General features: G+C 40.7%; 1 protein-coding gene across 3 annotated transcripts in view; it reads left to right on the plus strand.

Annotated features, from left to right (window-relative positions):
- Positions 1-20,373, plus strand: part of LOC133990931 (receptor-type tyrosine-protein phosphatase F) — a 177,747-nt gene that overhangs the window by 43,874 nt on the left and 113,500 nt on the right. Inside the window, exon 1 of one of the 3 annotated variants that reach the window (XM_062429356.1) lies at positions 6,285-6,597. The exons of the other annotated variants lie outside the window; for them this stretch is intronic. The gene's annotated coding sequence lies outside the window, so the exon portion shown is untranslated. Of the gene's footprint in view, positions 1-6,284; positions 6,598-20,373 lie in introns of those variants that run through there. 3 annotated transcript variants of the gene reach the window in all.

The following is a 20,373-nucleotide window of genomic DNA, read 5'->3' on the forward strand; positions in this document are numbered from 1 at the left end:
AAGGAAAAGTACACCCTAAAACATCAAAAGACTGGACATAATGAAGTGTGGCTTTGTTTAGGGTTGGGGGATTTGTCTTATTCTCTCAAGATGAGTTAAATAATAGACTTCATTTTATTAACTGCAGTGGTTATTAAATGGCAGTAGTTTGTAACTGGCAATTTTTAACAACAGGGTTTATAAATATTAAGGGAGAGAAACATAATAAAAGAGGCAGCAATATCAAATTTTCCACTGACAATAGCCTAAAAAAACAGGATGCATTGGAGAAACAGCTTGCATCTCTCTGCAGATCTGTTGACGCTAACCTGTGAAATGTAACACTGCTGAACAGCTGGTCACAGCACATCACAGCATTGCTCTTTCTCCCCATTCACCTTTGCTTGATTGGAAAATTAAGCAGCCCGCTTCTGCTATCATACCGTCTCCAGCTACACAGAAGCTGAGACATGTTGTGACACCCCGGGTTTCGTAACCTTTTAGTAAACTTGAAGGAAACAGATGAATGGGATTTTTGTTGTTTATCAGTACTGAGGCAGCTATCTGTTCCAAAAAACCCACCTGACAGTAATCTCACTGGGATGATCATTGATCAAAAAGACAAACAGGGGTCTGAAAATTACACTGCAGGAGACATATTCAGGTGAGGAAAGAAGCAAATTGAACCGTACAGGACTGTGGAGCAAGCGAGTGTATGACATTGAAGGTCATCCGCTAAGACACGTTTGGATAAATGAAGCCAACATCCATATCATTGATTACTAACTTACCCTTTGAAGTTGCACAGAGTTGCATCGAGTCCTTTGTCTTGCACGTTGTTCCTGACCCTGCTATATTCCTTATCAACCGTTGGAGATCTCCTCAGTGCTGGAGCTGCAACTCACGCCTCAATAGGACTGTGTAAAAATGATGTTATGTCACTTTTGCGTCTCCTGAACATTACCGCCTCTCCCGACTGCATATCACCTCAAAGCGACTTTTCTGAGCCACACGCTTCTTTGCTTTCATTGCCACCCCCGTACCCCCCGATGAGTGTAGTATGCAAGGAAGTCAGTCTCTGGAGAGGCTCAGGGAGCTCAGGGGGGCCAGAGGGTAGAGAGGGAGCACAGTGCTGTAAAGTGCCTCAATGTTGCTTCATTTCCCCCATTTTAATTGGGCTATCTAAATGCATCCCCGGTTTGTCAATACCCGCCGGGGTCCCAGATAAAAATGATTTGTCTCATGCATTCGGCGGCATGCTCTGCTGTTCCCCTCAGAGAGTGTGCCCCGCTAGTTGTCAGCAGCAGAGTGTAATGGAGAGCGCTAGTTGTTTTTGATTTTCAACGAGTCGTAGGAAAATTCTTCTATCATTTCTCCACTTGTCTTAGTTTTATTTCTTTTTTTCTGTACTTCTCATTCTGTCTGTAACTAACAAGTCAATATAGGCATGCAGTCACACCCACCTCTATGGACACATACTGCATATAGGCACAGAGGCCCAGTGACACATGCACAAATTCACATACTCTACATACAGCCACATATCTATAGAGGCACACACACACACACACACACACACACACACACACACACACACACACACACACACACACACACACACACACACACACACACACACACACACACACACGTAGACACTCACTGAAGGTCAGCGCAGTGAAGGCAGTCTTATCTGTGTTTTTATGTGCTCTGTCTCCAACTGTCCTTGTCTCTTTCACACCTCCTGTCACTTCCCTCTCAGCGCTGGAGCCATTGTCCGGCAATGCAGCACCATCCCACAAGGTTGTGCAGAGGTGTGGGTGTGTTTGTTTGTGCTTTAGAGCTTAACCGACGTAAAAAAATCAGAAATAATGTTTTATTACTCTGAATCACAGCTTAGTTCTCGCTACTGCCGATTCCTCTCTTCATTTACTCTCTAGCTTGCACAACCGCCACTCTCTCTTTCTATCTGCCGTGACCTAAACACCCAAACAGCCCTCCCTTCATGCTCCTTCAGAAGCTCCTCACCTCCAAATTTGAAGACACCCATTACCAACAACTAAAAGAGAAATATGGCGAAATTCAGAGTGATGTGTTAGCTGTAGAGTCACCCCTGTTCCTTTACATATAATCACAAGTGAAAATAAATAAATAAATAGTCTCTTTGAGCACAACAGCCCATTAACACTCTCCGGCTCTTCATGGCCTCTCCTCCCCTCATTCGACCAGTGTTCAGTGTCTCTGTCCACAGAAGCAGCCGTTTGTCAGCTGCAGCTCCGGGAGAGCTGAGAGGACATCAGTCGGCCAAACTGCCTTCACCAGGCTGGCTGACAAATTTACCGAAAACAAAAGAGTTTGCAAGTCGGCTCCATGGGAAGAAATGAACAGTGTTTGTATTTATCGATTCATTGATGCGGTTAATACGTTGAAAACACATATACAGTGGCATATTTGTGTGATGTAACCCGCTGCCTGGTCAGATTATGCTTCACTTAACGCAACAGAAACAGACTCAGAGTGTAAAGAAAAGCGGGTGGTTTCCATCAGACTGTCTCAAATTCAGCGTGGATTTATACATTTAATAAAATGGAAGTGTATCTGCTCATGAAAAAATACTTTCTCTGCGAATTTGCCATGGCCTCTCTCTGTCCAGTTCGCCAATCCTCTCCCAGCATTGAACTGGTGCTGGAGACGGTAGACTGTCATATCCTAACACAGACAGCTGCTCTGATGACCTTCTCCTGTCCTGTGCACGAGCACGAACGTCCCCTGTTGACTGGCTGGAATAGTGTTTTATGGCTCAGTCCGAGCCACTTTATTTGTTTCCCATTTACTGAGCCAGGGCTGTGTATGAAAACCAGCACACACACAGAACAGTAAACAAGCAGATATTTGCTGAATTTGACAAAAAGTGTTATGAACTAATTTCTATCCAGAATCTCTGACTCTACCTAAACATAATTTGCGATCTTGAGTCACGCAAATGACAGTTAGATATATTTAGATGTACTTGTATAGCTTCCACATCATTAATGTGCTACACATAAAGGATAGGAGATATGTTGCAGGAGTGCTTACTTAAGCACTCCTGTAATATATCACATCCTAGATTACAGGCTGGGATTACTGTATGTTAATAATTTGCAAATACTCTTAATCAATGTTTGTAAGTTCAAATATGATCCAAGTATGTGATTCAGTTACCACCACCATGACAACCTGGAGGTAAATTAGCCAACAGCCAGACAACGGCAGCATCCAAGCCTCAGTAAATTGTGAATTGGGCTGGGAAGCTAACAGGTGTTGCCCAGCTGTGCTTTTGGACATGATGACATAGTACAAGTCTTAAGAGCCCATCAGCAGCAGCACTCTGACTTTCACAGCTCACTGTTTATGACACAGGTCAGCATTTTTTCTCTGGCATGCAGCCTGAATTGTGATCAGTGACCCCTGTGTCAAGGGAAAATAAAGCATGTCTATTTGGATGCCATTTAAGGACTTTTTTTTTATGTCAGTATTTTACATATAGATGATAGTACATTTAGTTTTAGATAGCAGACTGCAGTGTTTCAAAATGCTGCAAATACAGTACATTCTTGTAATGATACAAATCCTTGATTCAGTCACTGTGTGCTTTTCTGACCATAGACAAAAAAAACCAACATATTTTCTTACGCCAAAGCTGAACCTTGTTAAAATGTTTTGGCAGGCTTTTTAGATGGTGCAGACAGTTATATTGATAAAGCTCAGGGCCTATGTGATTCATCCCATCCTACAGCAGCCAGCACTGTTTCCCATCAGATGATGACTGTAGCTGCCACAGAGGAGCTGAGGTGTCTGGGTTGATTCAGGTGTTCTTCACCTGCAGATCACCCTGGAGCTGCACAACTGATTTTATGCATGGAAAAACTTGCAATAACAAGCTTTCTCCTACAGCAGAATATGTTAGATGGGTATTGTTAGCAGACTGGCTTAAGTCAGCGAGAGGCCGGCTCCTTTTGGATTGAAGAGGTTGTCAACCTTTTTTCAGTCTAATGAAATGAGTGGGGGATGGGTGGCTGTCACAGTGTTATAAATTCTCTCAGTGGACTTGGTAGGGGGTGTTTCCAAGTCTATTCAAACCTTTGGGGGGTGGGGCAAAGATAAATCTTAAAACTGCCTCAGCTACAAAAACTCACTCGAGGCAACAGTTTTAATCTGGTATAGGGGATTGATGCTAGAGTCCATCTCTGTTTTGAGTTTTACATTGTGCTAAAATGAGATTACACTAGAGATGAAATGGCTTATGTCATACAACTGACACACTACACTACATTACTGTAGCTTACAATTAATTATCTCCCACTCTGCTGTGTATAATCATTACTTCCACCTTTTACTACTGTGTGATTTGTTTCGCGATTTAATCTCAGACACATTTGAGTTCAGTTGGCAGAGACTGTTCACACCCACATCCATACTTTTCTCCTTTCCTCAGGCCTGTGTGGGTGTAATAATTATTCTCCAGAAGGTCATGTCTTTGTAAGGTATCTACAATTTCTGCATTGGGTGTTCTCCTTTTGCAGATACTTGTAATGTACATTTAAGGTATTTATATTGATTTGAGGAGCTTTTTGTCCATATTACATGCCTGAATGCTCATTTTTTATTAAAAAGATTACTGCTGAACATATATACACATGTATGTATAGTAGGGCATACATAATTATTTTTTAATCAAACAACCAAAATCCTGTTTGTTATAAACTAGAAGAAACATTAGAGATGAAATAATTGTTTCTCTCGCTGAAGTCTGTCGTATGCCCAGATTCAGAGCCTCCAGTAAGATTTGACTGTCTCTCATTCTTAACAACAAAGAGAAATGTGGAACACGTTGCAGTTCGCCATTTCTTTCAGCAGACTTTAAGCCCAGAAGAGTTTTCAGCATTACTGCTCTTAGTGGAAACCCTCATAAGTGCTTTGAATATCTTTTGTTATGTTCTCAGTAGCACTGCCCTGTTCAGATTTATAGGAAATGCAGCAGACAACAGTATAGACATTCCTGAAAGTTTATTTTCCCTTTCAGAAAGTACTGACTTATTATGATTTAGTTGCAAAGCATGATTTAATTATTAATGCTACATGATATTATGTATGTCCTTATCTAAAAACATTTGTCTCGGTCTAGGTCATGGCTTCCAGCGTCAGCAATGACACTGATATAAAAAAAACATCATTACGTGGAGGGCGAAACATTGTTGAAGCATTGCTGGATGAGTCAAGTTACAGTCCACACAGTATTATTGGGATAAATGAGCAAACCTCTCCCCAAGGTCCCGAGGCTCTGTGATCTATTAAGGCGCTGTCGTCTCGGATGGTGAATCTCAGTGAGCGAGGGAATTTTGGGGGAAGAGAATGGTTGTGCTGACATCCTCTCTCAGTGCAATCCCTTGTCCTTGTAGGACGGAAGAGAAAAACAGCACCAGAGGCTGACTTGGCTGTTCCTCTGAGCTCCGTCATAAATCCGACTGAACATTTCTGAACATCTGTTGTGGATGATTAGCTCCATGGCTAGCAGAGTTTGACCGGAGGGAGTGAGAACCAGTGTGTTGGGGAGCTGTATGTGAGTTTGTACACTCAACGACTTGCTGATTTCAGAATAAGGATTTTGCATATTTATTTTCTTCCCCTTTATTAAGAGAGAGAGAGAGAGAGAGAGAGAGAGAGAGAGAGAGAGAGAGAGAGAGAGAGAGAGAGAGAGAGAGAGAGAGAGAGAGAGGTAGGGGTCAAATTATTTTTGAAATGGTTTCATTACTCACAAAACATATCACAGGACATTGGCACAGCCCCTTGGGAAGGCTTGTGTGTGTTTGAAGGTCACACTTTGTTAAGCCCTTAGTTTCAGTGGTAATGACATGTTGAAATGGCTTTTAAATACATGCAGGAGTTTCATTTTTAATGCAGAATCTGGGATGTTGAACAAGTCAGATAGCCTACCTTTTTTTTGTCAGGTTTATCATAAGCCTGCATACGAGCTTATATTAGATCACATTCTCTCCCTAGAAGGTGATCAATAGATAAAACATAATGGAGTCACTAAGCTGCGGGAATACATAACATCACGTGTACTTATACGTCAAACCTGTTTTTTTACATGCAGGTGCACCACAAAATTGTCTCTCATTGGTCAAGGTTCAAAAAGGTAAGGACCTCAAGCCTCCTCCCTCTTTACACTGAAATTTGACACCAGTGACATCACATGGTGGGTTTGGCTTCTCCCAGGCAGCCCCTGAACACCAGTTCAGTGTGTGAACAAGCGCTGCCTCTGAAGGATCTCTCCCCAAGCCACATTGCGCTAAAGCCACAGCTGGAGACATATTGCTGGAGAGCCAAAAGACAGTTCCTCTGCTTTAATGAAACACTGTGAATGGAATAACTGAGGAGGAACTGGAGAATACTTTCTCTCAGACTTTTTTGTAAGACATTGTTCAGGGATAATCTTTCGTGGATACTGCGGGATTTTCTTTTCTAGGATTTGGATACACACAATCTCTCTCTCTTTCTCTCTGGAATAAGTGCCTAACAATAAAAAGGAATAAAAAGGATTTATTTACAAGTGGATCTAATTGACATGCATGGGTAAGTGTACATTTTTCACCATAGCATTGTTGCAATGTGTCAGTGAAGAAAATTAAAATTAGATGACGTACAGGTGTGTGTTTTGTGACTGGGCCGTCCTGAACTCTGAAAGTGGTTGTATCCTCTTTATTCATCTATATATCTCCATTCCCATAAGTGCTGCTTTTCATATCAGTATATACCTTTTTCAACTTCCCTGTTATTATAAAAGTAACAAAATAAGTTGATGTGTCACACTTCAGTGGTCAGGTATTTTCTTACTATTCTTTTGTCCCCTTTTCTTTTGTCCTTGCTCACTCTTGCTTGTTAAGCCAAAACAATAGTTTAACCTCGTCTTGGCTTAGCTCTATTGGCTAGCTCTCTGGCAAATTGCCCTGTCTGGTGCGAGCCCTCCCCTACTTATTCAGAGGACTTTGAATAGAAGGGCCATAGAATGTCCCTTAGCTACCGCTGCTAAGGTGAGGCACCCTGCCGTTCTACTGCATTAGGCCTACACTGAGGCCAAACAACCTGTTTTTCCAGTTGTCTTTATCTCCCTGGGCAATCTGGAGGGTAAAGTTTCAACGACAAGAATTCAAGTCAGTAGGAGACACTGAAAGGCTTTGAAATCCTTGATAATTGTAGAGGAGAACTTTTAGAAGTCGTAAATTTTAATTTTTGGGAAATGTTGGGGCCTTGTTTTCAGCGAAGTATAACCCTCACTAAATGTTTCTTAAAGTTCTTTTCCTGTGATTATCATAGTTATAGTACATATAGTCACTTTGAGGAAAAAACACAACTCAAGACTCTTGAAAACTTTTGGTACCATTTTTTCAACAAAAGAATATCCAGTTATGTCTCAAATCTTTGTTTATTTTTTATGACAACATAAAACTTTTATATGCTTGTATCAGAAACTTTTGGACTGAGTTCATGTTGTTTTTGGTCACAATAAATGTGGCAGTTGTTGCTCAACAGATTTGTTGCTCAATACAGCTGTAGTCAGTGGGAAAAAATATCCTTTTTGCAATTTGTTCTTTTCCATCGAAGCTTTCTTACACAGTGTCTGCGCAGCTGGCGTAGCAAAAGCAGCATGTTAGCAGAGCTCTCCTCCATGAGAGGATGTGTAGGTCACCTGGTCACAACCCACCACTCACTCACTGTTTTTATGAGTGTAAAATTGAAGAAAATAGACTTGAAGCATAAAAATCCACTTTAGGTCACAGTTATACATATGCAGCATGAGTGAAACATGAGCTGTTTCACGGCCTGTGTAGACAATTGTATTTATTTAGATGAAAGCATACCAGTTCTGTGTCACATATTTGAGACAGAAGACTAAAAAGTGCGGATTAAACGCCTCATGTGTAGAAAAGCCTTCAAGTTTTCCAAGAGTGAAGTGAAGACAACATGTCTGTCTTGTTTTGTTTGGCCTTTGAAATGGCTAGACTTCCCCACGGGTCTGTCTCACTGCAACAGGAACTTATTTTTTTTTGCTCTTTAAAAAAATATTTTTCCTTTTTCTTTAATGATTCAGGAGTACAACTCTCCACCGCCCTCACAGAACAACTCTCCCTTGTTATTTTTTGACTTGGAGTGGTAACCCAGACTTGATTAAAAAATGACCTTGAGGCAAAACTCAAGATGGACATTACTGTTACACTGTCTGTTCAGCTGCTCACTACCATAAACAAACAAGACAAAAAAACTGTCAGCCATAGTCATTTGTTCAAACAAAGCCAACCCCTATCCACACTGGATGACCTGTAGGTCGCCCTCCTTCACCTCCACCACACAGGCCAGTGACCCTTCATTCCCCTTTTACGACTGTGTCTCAGTCAGTTTGTCACCGGTAATGTTCCAGAAAAACATTGAGTGATATCTTGGATGTGACCTGTGGAAATAACTATGGTTATTTGTTTACCAGTGCTCTTTATGACATTCCCTGACCAAACATACAAAATATCTTTCACTCAAGTGACTACCCTGGCAAAAGCTTTCCTCTTGAACAACAGTCAATCACTCAAACTCACTCTCCCCATCGGATTTCTCAAAAGTAATTATGGGTAGAGTATATGGATTTTTCAATGGAACTTGATTTCTCATCATTGGTGAATTGGGTGATGTGTAATGGCCTGTTAACGCATGATGGATTTGCTTAATCACTCTTGTCCCAGTTGGGACATGAAAAAGGTTGCTTACAATCACAGATCAATGTCTGCGAAGGCAATTGTGTCAGTGGAGCTAGACATTTGTCTATGACGCATACTGTAAGCAGACAGAAAACCTACTAGCTTTTGTTGGGTTAATGAAATTCAAAGCATTGTTGCAGTAGCTGAAGTACAGACTTGTTTATGATCAGAGTCAGACTTTGAAATGTCAGATGCAGAAAAATGTTCATTTGTTTTTGTGACAGATGGTGACAGGGTCAGAAATAGCTGCTTTATTATGACAAGGCCTAATTGTCAATCCTCCATTCTGTACCAAATAACTGGTTAATGCAGCTACGGGTGAGTGTGACAAATAAGTCTTGTGTAATGTGCAATGTCAATCAGTGGCCACCTCCTGTGTGATGTCTTAGCTGCACTGATAGTCACTTTCTGGTCTCAATTGTGACACTTCTTTCTTGCAGACAGTCTGATTCGTTGTGACAGGTGCTGAGAAGAACGTTTTGAAAAAAGGGCTTCTTTACCACTAAAATCACCAGTGTTTTGACAAGACAACTTTTCCTCTGCTGCCCCAAGCAGAGAGCTCATTTGATTGAACTAAGTCTGAGCCTATGCTTTGACATCTGCACAGGCTTGCTAAACACACATTAAAGTTTTGACATAAGATCATATCTCAAAAAGAAGACAGTAAGCCTGTCACAATAATAACATTACCAACATAACATACAATATATGGACATGATACTAGAATAAACAGCATAACTTATTGTGTATGAAATATTTTTGGGAAATAATCTTTCTACCTGTTCAGCAGGTTGTTTACAGGTTTCAGCATTTTGATAAATCCAGTTTTTGCCCCTGCTGTTAAAATTGTGCATAGCCTAACTGAGCTTACATTTATTGACACCTGCTGTGTTAGTATTAATATTTAGCAGTGGAGAGAAGCCTCTCTGTTGCATCGTAAACTACGGACAGAGCCATTGCTGTCCAAGATGCAGAGCAGGCACAGGGTTTTTGAGATGAAACAGACTGAGCTATGAGTTATTTTCTTCAGCTCAGAGTTGGTTTAAATTGTTTAATGAAGCAGTGTGCCAGTCTTGTTACTGCTGATCGCTGCTCTGCTGTGCTAACACTAGTCTCTGAGTGCCACAGTAGAAATTATTCCCAATAGACTTCATGTTTGTGTCACAAAGGTAATTATTTAGTTATTACATCTGTTAAAAATGTTTGCCTTTTTTGAAGATTGACTACACAATAACTACTATCATCTACACATCACTTTATCAACGTTAACTAACATTTAGAAAATCGATTTATTGAGAGTTGACCACAAAATGGTCTTAAAATTACAATAATATCACAATTTGTTTCTGGAACAATATATCATCCAACAAAAGTAGTTATTGTGAAAATAGGTTTATTTTAAGGTAGCTAAAGTCACTTTTGCTGCCAGGTAGTGATGAATGAAAAATGTCCTGTAGAACTGTTACAGTGTAGCATTAGCTCATTGTGTCTTTAAAATGGATTGAATAGTGCTCAGATTGTATTAAGTTCTGTTCATTCAGTATTTATTATTTCCTTCTCTGTACTCTTATTTTACATTATATATGCTATTCGACATTTGAAATGTATCTATCTACATTTTATGCCCAGCTATAACTAGCCATCAGAGGTCTATTTTGTACTCATAGCCCTGTACCTTTCATTTAAACCTTAGCCCTGCATGCATTATAGCCATGGGTTTCTCAATGGAAACACAAATCCGCTTTGTCAGTGAGGACATTTCCCTCCTTGCTCAAAACTCATTTCAATTCCATATCATCCCATTACGCCTGCACATTGATTGAAACAGCCTCCATTTTCAGGGGCAGCATCATTTTTTGTGCTCTTTTTGTACAGTGTGTGTGAAATGTGCAGAGATTCAGGTTGGAGACGTAGAGTGGCCACAACAAATATTAAATCTACAATGCTGTAAGCTATTTTCTGAAAATAGTAGAGGACTATGGATTACTGTTGTTGCCCTGTTGCATTATACCGTTCATTTACTTTATGTGATATTACTGAATTACTGAATGATGCTGCTGATATCTTAAATCTAATACAGTTTTTTTCTGCAGGCAGGCATGGTCAGATGGGTTGCTTGTGGACTGCCATTAAAGAGAATTAAAGGTCACAGCTTTACCTTGCTTTTGAGTATGAGGGGATAATTGTGATGCTAAGCTGCAGTAAAGCAAATAAAACTGAATGTAGGCTTGATTTATGTGGTGCTTGGTTCTGAGAATATAGTCATGTGGCTGATTTATCCCTCCACCACCACCCTTGTTTGCTCAGCCTTCCAATTTCTTCAAATGCCTGGCATAGACTCAACATTTGACTTGATTACTTTATCAGCCACCCTGTCAATTCTTCCAAAGTTATGACTTCTCTTTCAGCAGTCCGGTGCTGCTAAACCAGCAGCAAGCAGGACTGGTCTCTCACTATCAATAAGCTGTCATATAATGGCATAATAAGTCTTCACATTCTTGGCTTCACATACGTGGACCTGAACACGCTCACACTAGCTCTGAGAGAGTACGACACGTGTGTTGTGTATTGTATAGAGTGACACATTCAGCATCAGTATAACATTTGGCTTTTGTTCATCCTATGGTTTGTTTTTTTATTTTCAAGTGCAGGCAATGACTCTTCTTCCTGCAAAACTCTGAGGTCCATGGCTTGTTTTTGGAAGATGGATGGAGATTCATTTGGTTTCATTATAAAGCCTGACTTATTTATAGCCTGGCTGTGCAGCGTCCGTTGGCCCGCTGTGGCTCTGTAAGGATGCTTGAGGCCGAGGCGTTGATGAAACATTCCTGTGTCCAGGGGCTATTCTCTGAAGAGAGCATTGCTTGTTTAAGGGAGGGCAGCAGGGTGACAATGTAAGAACCATGGGCAAGGCCACTGAAATCTAATTCTGCGAGTCCTGCCTAGCTACAGCATTCTTCTGTCTGAAAGCTTTTCTCTACAAAGAGTCCTGCACTGTGGGGTGCATTGAGCTATGTAATGATACTACATAACTCAACAACATGGCTGAAAGTTAACATTGTGATGTAGAACTGTAAAAAGACAATAGCGTCAATACAAATGCATTTTGACCTAAATTTACACCAAAAAAAGGGAAGGGGAACTTGCTCAGGAAAAAAAATTAAACAAACAAAAAAATCCCCATACTTTCATATTTCATTTTTGCTCAGTTCAGAGTTTGTAGTTTCACAGCTCCACTCCCAAACCTTTATCAGGATCTCCCCCTTCAGCCTCGGAGATTACAGCTTCACAACCCTGGAGCAGGGATGCTGTCTGCCTGGTAATTTGATGGCTAATCCCCTGCCTCTTCCCTACAAATCTCTTCCCTGATAAAGGGGTTGCTTCTACATTAGTAAACATGGGAGACTTGGCTGCCTTGGCTGACAGTCAGACAAGAGCACTGGTTGAGAAAAGGGAGAAGTGGGGGGATAACCAGTTCCCTCTTTATACTTCATAGGAAAGCCCATTTGCCTCTCATGCTGGGAAACTCATCTTAAGTATGGAAATGAACATTTAAACCGAGGAAATGCATTTAAGTCTTCTGGTAAGGCGATCTAATTTATGTGTGGGGTAGATAATGTATTTTTTTTGCATGTTGGTGAAAGCATGAAAAAAAATCCCCTTGCTAAGTATCTCATGAGGCTACTGCTTTTAATGGTTTGGTGGTGAGCTGCAAAAAAAGGTTATACAGAGAGTTTCTATATAGTCCATTTTCAATGCACATTCATTAGCTTTTTGACCCGAATATGTTATCTTAATGATCACTACACTGCTCCTGTGGCTAGACTCTATGGCTCACTTAAAAGGAATTCACTTCCTCAGATCTCACTTCATAGACTTACACTGGGATGTTTTCTGTGGTCAAGCCATGCTAGATTGTAGGCTGTAGTTCTCGTAAGAGGTTTATTAGGGTTGTTAGCCTGTGCCCCCTACATAATTTCGACCACCTAGATGGTTGTTCACTTCCAGAGAATCAAAACTGATACCTTGAGCCCAAACATGCTTAAACAAGTTCAACAGGAGCCGGAAAGATAGCTTTTAACCAGTCTATAAAATGACTTCAAGCTTGATAAGTGCAACATTGGCTGTGATGGCTTTTCATTTGCTGACGTGACAGAGGCACTTTAGGCGTCAGGGTGGATCCGTTGGGGTGAATGACGGGTCTTGTCCCTGCATGTCTTTCTTTATGTGTAACGGCCCGGTGTTCAGTCTAATCATTGTCAGAGAGTGAGACGACATGTCAGGAAGAATTTAGAGATCTCTGCTTTCGGCACATCGCATACCAGTCAAACATCACAACTGTACAAATAGACAGTGATGACAAGATTTGCGTGTTTATGCTTTTTTTTGAGTGTGTAATCATGTTTGTAAATGCAAGCAATACACTTTTGCCTCTTCCCACATGAACTTTAACAACATTTATCTGTGTATGTTGTGAGTCAAAAGCTTAGTCATAGCACCAGTACTGATGTTCTGCAGAGTTCTTAATTCATTTTTCAACAGTCAATTGTAATGCTTGAGATGACCTAATTTTTAATTTTACAGATTTTTTTTCATAAATCACACAGATTTATTTTCTGGAGACTTAGATCTCTGGCATCCTCACTTATAAATTCTGCTCCTCTTTCACATAACACTTGATCTAAATACCAGTTTGCTTGATCGGATGTATTTCTGCTGGCATTGAATCACAGGGAAAAGCCCTCGTGGTTTGGATTTTTTTTTATGAAGTGGATTTTCACGGAACTATTTGATTAGTCAGGAAAATCCGACGACTTGCAGTAAACCCAGAATTTCTCTAAGTGGATGTGTCCAAGAGATCTGTCTGTGTGCCTGCACTGTGTTGTGTGTGTATGTCTTGTTAGCCGAGCTACAGAACAGTGACTCTACACTTGTGGTAATTGATAGTCTGGAGGCTGCCTCAGCTGCAGGTAAATCCTATCTGCAGCTGCACTGTGAAGGGGAAGGTGGGGTAGGGGAGAGAGTATAAATAAGTCTTCCAAGGACTAAGGATTTCAGAATAACTAAAGGGTTGGGATGGGGGGTGGTGGGGTTTGGGGGACTGGAATGAGAAGGAGAGCAGATAGTATAGCTGAAAGATGGGGTTTATGGTGGGAGAAATGTTTAATATGACAGAGGGTGTCCCTTGCAGACAATTTCTTCAAGGCTTAAATGTATATTTAGGCTGCGTTTATCTCGAGAACAGTGTGTAACCTCGCGTCATCTCTGTTCTGTAGCCATGGCGTGCCTAGCACACGGAGCTAGCGGCTAAGGTGTAGCTTTTTCCTCTTTTGAGACACTTCCATCAGATTGACAGATTGCAATTCAGTACCATGCTTTCTCCAGGGAGATGTTCTGTAGTGAGATAGCAAGAGAGAGCAAGAAGGAGGAAAGCACACAAGAGATTGGTCACAGTGAGAGATTCATAGGTAGTAATAAGGGCATTGGGAGAGTGCAGGTCGTCGTGTTGTGGCTCCGGCCTGTCAGTATAATGGACCTTGCTAGTCAGCTGGCAATCGATTGTACTGCTCACAACCTGTACTGCTCGGCCTGTTGTTCTTCACTCTTCCTGTCTGTCAAGCTGCCACCCAGAGATGGAGGACGAAGCAGAATCTTCTCCCAGACGACAGATACAGTGCCCAGATACTTTCTCATTACCTGAAAGGTGGCCTGAGGTGAGGTGTGGAGGAAGGCTGGTCTGAAACTAAATATCTGGGCAAAGTAACTCTGAGAGAAAGCCCCAAGAGTATCAGCCTAATTTAACACAAGCTACACAAGTTCATTCCTACATGGTTACAATTGTATCAAGTGAGGATGACTTGTGAATTTGTTTGTGCTGCAACTAATGATTATTCATCTGTCAGTTTTTGTTATAAATTAATGGGTTAACTGTTAAGTTTGTAAAATATTTTGGTCAAAAAATTGTGAAAAAATTCCTCAGAGCTCTGGGGATACGTCAAAGTCAGTTTTATTTATACAGCACATTATCACAAATCACACATTTGCCTCAAGGGGATTTATGATCTCTACAACATATGACCCTGACCTTTTTAATGAGGAAAAAATGGCAGAAACCTTGCTTTTAGATTTCATGTTCTAACCAGCCTGCAATCTGAAATCCAGAGATATTCCATTTACAGTGATATCAAACAGAGAAAGCAGCATCCTCACATTTCGAAGCTGGGACCAACAGTTTTAGCTTGATAAATGGCTTAAACCAGTAATTGACTGTTCAAATTGTTGTTGATTAATTTTCTGTTGACCTAACGCCTAATCTGCACTTGAATTGTGTTGGTCATTTGTCTCTGTTAACACTGGTAATACAGTTTGTTGCTTTGCACTCGTAATGAAGGACATCATTTTGGATTAGACTCTCAGTAAGGACAAACATGCAGGATTAGAGGTGAGTGTGAATGTAAAATCTATCTCTGTACTTTTAGACTCTATAGCACAATCATAGGTTTTAGGCATACTATACTCTACCTTGTTTGATGGACATGCTTTAAACTGAGACTCCCTGCCTCTATTGCCCTTTATCAACTGCCCCTTGCCTATTCTGCGCTCATCTCTTTTACATTTTAAATCCTCAGGCCTCCGGAGAGCAATGGGGATATATGGTTCCATCTGCTCCACCAGACTGGCTCATGGCTCAGACAGACAGAAAGAGACAGGGAAGGAGACATGGGTAGAGAGAGAGAGAGAGAGAGAGATAGAGAGAGAGAGAGAGAGAGAGAGAGAGAGAGAGAGAGAGAGAGAGAGAGAGAGAGAGAGAGAGAGAGAGAACAGCTTATTAGAATCTGCTTCTTTTCACTAGTTAGACAGGGGATGAGAGGATAGCTGTCTGGAATAGAAGGCAGGCAAAGACTTGGATTTGGACCTTTGGGATCCTCTTTATTTTTTCCACGTTTGCAATGGCAACCAACCCATGTTGAAGCTGTTTGGTCTTAACTGTTTCATGTAGACCGGGAGTCTCTGTCTTTCTTTGCACGGCACAGGTTTTTTACTTGATGATAGGTCCCAGAAAAGCATATGTTTGTATGCCTTTTTAATTCCTCTAAACACAATTCGCATCAGGGGGTCCTCCTCTATAAATAAAACCTTATGCTTTGTCTCAAACACCAGGTGCTATTTTTAAGTTTCAGCCCCCCCCCAACACACCAAATGCTTGATTGTATAGGAGGTGCTTTTCCTAACCCTCCCTGAGTTAGTGTAACCCTTCCCTCTGTCAACACTGGGTTTATTCTTCTGTACCTTGGACTACACATGATTCTTTACTCTGTCTTTTGCATAGGCTGTTGTAATTTTAAATGATAAAATCATGATGTCAGTATACTGTTCTGCACATTGCAGCTGTGTCTGAAGACTAACAACCCATAAACCATTCAGGATATGAAAAATCAAGGGCATTCTGTGTCATAAAGTGTAGTGTAGGCCACAATTGCACGTCAGCAGCTTTGTGTTCAGAAGTTGTAAGTTTTAAGGGGAAATAATAGCTGCTACAAAATGTCTCTAAAGTAGATCTGCATAAATGGATGTAGTCAGATAAGGAACTGCACAAGTACAAATCTTCCAAGCAGTGCCCATGAGTGAGAGAATGACCACGTTCTTTAACTAATAGCCAATGGTGACAGTCGGGCTAATCCCATTACAGCCAATTTGAATTTTGTCGGTATGAGTAGGCAAAACCTAATTTCTGTAGAAATGTAATAATGTGTGTGCAAAGTAGGGGGAATATGGATTAACTTCTAGAAAAGAGTTATCCGGTGAATGAAATACCTGACAAATCACAGTATTTGATCACATTGATGAAAAAAATCCTGCAAATCCAATATTGCCTTAAAGCTCTTCCTCCTTCTTATTGATTTGCATCATTTTATACAAGTCCAGACATTTTAAAGGGTTGAAAACCATAGTACAGAGTATTGTGGCAAACAATTGCCAAAGTTGCTGCGCTGTCACTGAGCACTGAGGCCGCAGCTTCGTTGTCACACAGGCCTCTGGAGGGTCCATCCTGGCCAAAGAGCTTCATTCGCAGCCCGTTACAGTTGCTAATCTGGCCTGACACCAAGCTGATTTACAATACCCCCCTACCCTAAGCACTGACTGGCTAGAGGTAATTGATTTAGAACAGCGGAGACACCTGCAGTATAGTATGAAGCCCTCAAAATCCCCCTCCCAGCACTCTTATACAAAGAGAGGCAAATTCTCACCTCAGTGTCACCTGTAGAAAATAAATATACTTAAGAAGCAAGAGATTTCTTTCTATTTCGTGCAACACTAGTGAGAAAACATGCTTATAAAGTGTGTTTTCAGTTTGTATTGTATTCGATATCCTGCCATATTCTCTTGATTCTGACCATGCTTAATTTTTCATATTTTTCCTCTTTCTGTTAAAATCCACCCATGACGTCTGTGGACTGAGCCGAGCCCAAACAACTGTCTCTGTTTGGCAAGCTATTGATCTATGGAGCTCTGTATTTGCCAGTCTTTCTGCTCACATGCCTTCGCTCTGTTTGTCTTTTACTGGCGGAGACGAGGCTTTCTGCCTAGGGGTTGGTGGGGGTGGGTGGGTGGGGGTTGAAGTCCTCTGCGTGGTGTGAGGGGAGGGGGGAGTCCGTGCCTTCTGTGCTGCCTGCCTAGTCATTTTATGGCACCATCTGTCCACAAGCAAACCGTCAAGTGGTGACGTCTTAGCCCATCTCTCTGGCTTGACAGTGTGAATTTCCTTTTGATATATATGCACATCTGCTGTTGAGAATGTGTCTCAGTTTATAGTGCCGGTGTAATGTTTGGCCAGAGCACAAAATCATGCTTAATTATGCTGTAATTCATTTGTAGAACTCTCTAAAAAATGTAAACAAACACACATATTAAATCTTTTTCAATCTTCGAACTAGGGCAAGGCTAGTGGCTGTACGGTTTTAGAGTCCTTGAATTGAATACAAAGCGTTGTTATTGTATCATTCTCCATTAGTTTTATTTTGGCACTAGCTTTGAGGAATTACGGGGTGGCCTAAATAATAATGCAATTTTATTATTTATATACCACTTTTAAAGACAAAGCTACAAAGTAATTCACACTCAACTGAGATAAAAAAGTGAAAGATAGATGAGCAAAAGGAAGATAAGCAGGAAGGATTTATGAGAAAAATAATCATGGTAATGTTAATGCCCATGATACTTAATAAGAATGTTAAATTAATCCAGTCATTGGAGTGTCAACAAATCAGATGAAATGAATAAAACATAAAAGAGGAAGCAACAGCGGTACATGAAATAAAATAGGAAATTCACACAAAAGATCTTAGAATAAAATTAAAGAAATGAAAGAAAAATAGGTCCTACTGTGTATTTTTGTACAGACCTGAATGTGAGTGAAACATATTTTATGCTGCTTCCCACAGAATGACAGTGTGATTGTGCTGGGGGGCTTTAAATTAATAATATATTCAGATGTATTTGTGTATGTGTGTGTGTGGACTTTGTTACTTTACTGGGACCTTTTATGGACTAAACACCAACCAGTAGTCCCCATGGGAACCAAGGCCTGGTCCTAATGAGGCAAAACATCATTTGTGAGGTCCTGGTTAAGATTAAATTGAATGCCGACCAGTATTCCTGATGCAATGACAACACTGGGATAAAGATACACACTATGACTATAGAGTAGGAATAAATGCATGCAAAAGTGGGTTTGTCTTCTATTTGGAGTCTAGACGATTCACAGCATCAGATATTCTTGTTGAATGGATATAGTATTGGTGTAAATCTGACTCAAACGCAGAGTATTGCATTATGGGTTGTTTTTAGTCCTAAACTAAAAGTGTTACGTTTAACCTTGAGGAGTTTCTGAGGGCTTGTGTAATGTTTTTATTGGGGTTTTTTGCCACAGAAGAAATAAATTAACCATGAGTGAAAATGAGTCCAAAACATCTTTTGCCATCTCTACTGAATACACGGCATATGTCAAGCTGCCAGATACTGATGTAACAGATGATAAGGAGCTCAAAAAGACTAAGAGGTAGTCTTTTAAATGCTAACTGCCAGAGAAAATAATGTGCAACTGCTTCCAAGAGTGTGCAGCTGTGCAACTACACTATGATGTAAGTTATATTAAAAAGAAAGAGAGGGGTCATCTTATAATCAGGGTCGCCTTATATTGGGGTCAATACAGTATTTAGGAAGAAATTATTTTATAACATCTGTGGTTTAAATCATTTTTATGGGTGTTAACATGCCATGGGGTTTTATGGGGGTTACCTTCTGCTTAAATGATTTCGCTAAATAGTGCGATAAGGAAAAAATCAATACATGGCAGCTCTTATGCTGACGTGAAACTGTAGCAAATTAAAACGTGGCGGCTATGTTTGGGAAATGCTGAAGTATATAGTTTAACGAATATTCCACTGCAATTCAATGAAGTGAAACTGTTTTGTATTCTGTAAACATGGCTCCAAAGGTTGGTGATACTTTACAGAAAGCTGTTTCATACACTCGATTGCTCTAGGTATACACAGCATTGCTTTTATTTGATGAATGTCTGTTTTACATTGAGCCTGCTTTTTGATTTATTGCAGGCCCTTTGCCCAGCACTTTGTATTGCAAGCCATTTTCTCCTTGCTCTGCAGCTCGACGACGCCAATAATCACTCTACAATAAATTCAAATGGAAGTGGCACTCTGGTATGTCTCTTCTACTCCATGTAATACATATCAGTGTAATACTTATCACCTTTCATTCCCAGATTGATTTGCAGCTGAAAAGATTGCTGCCCCCCCCAGAGGTGATTGTAAATTCTCCACTTCAGTGACAATTTATGGAGGTGCTCGAGTTTTTGTTAAATGTTCACTCAACTAGACTAAATGCCAATCGACATTGTATCGTATGGATGAAGGCAGTATTAGATGGTTCTGTGGAGAGGCAAGTCAGTGTCTGCGTCATGACATCAGGGTGCAGCTTGGTGCATTAAATCCAGCCCTCGTGCGTCACAGGTTGCCTCACAATGCGTCACAGGCCGTCGTATTGTTATACATCATTTTGAACCATCTCAAATGAATTCACCTCATGGATTTCTTTGAGTCATCCAAGCAGGCAGATGCTTTTCTTGTGATTTATTCGATTTACTTGTGCCTTTGTAGGTCATCATACTCACCGTATTATTGCATTAGTATCCGTTGCTCACCCTGGAAGGAAGTGGACTTGTCTGTTATAGTTGTCCTTTAATCTTCATCTTGGCTGTAAAACGTTAGCAATTAACTGGAATCAGCTTGTAAACAGAAGTGCTGTAAAACTTGATAGGTCACAGGACATTACCCTTTGTTAGGTGAATTTCAATGCAGCGCCTTGTCGCAGCCCTGTAAAAAAAAGACATGCGCCATCAAGTCTGTGGATACAGCGAGGCTTTCAGAGTTAGAGTGAAAAACTAATTTGGTTACTTTACACTTTCATTTCACAATACATGGTTCACCGGCTTGCTGTTATTCTCCCGGGGGTCTTGTGGTGCGTGTTCACTACTGAGGTAAAAAAACAAAAAAAGGAGCGCAGACTTGTGAGGAGCCTTCTAGGG

This window comes from Scomber scombrus, chromosome 11, assembly GCF_963691925.1.
Source record: "Scomber scombrus chromosome 11, fScoSco1.1, whole genome shotgun sequence".
Lineage (NCBI taxonomy): Eukaryota > Metazoa > Chordata > Actinopteri > Scombriformes > Scombridae > Scomber > Scomber scombrus.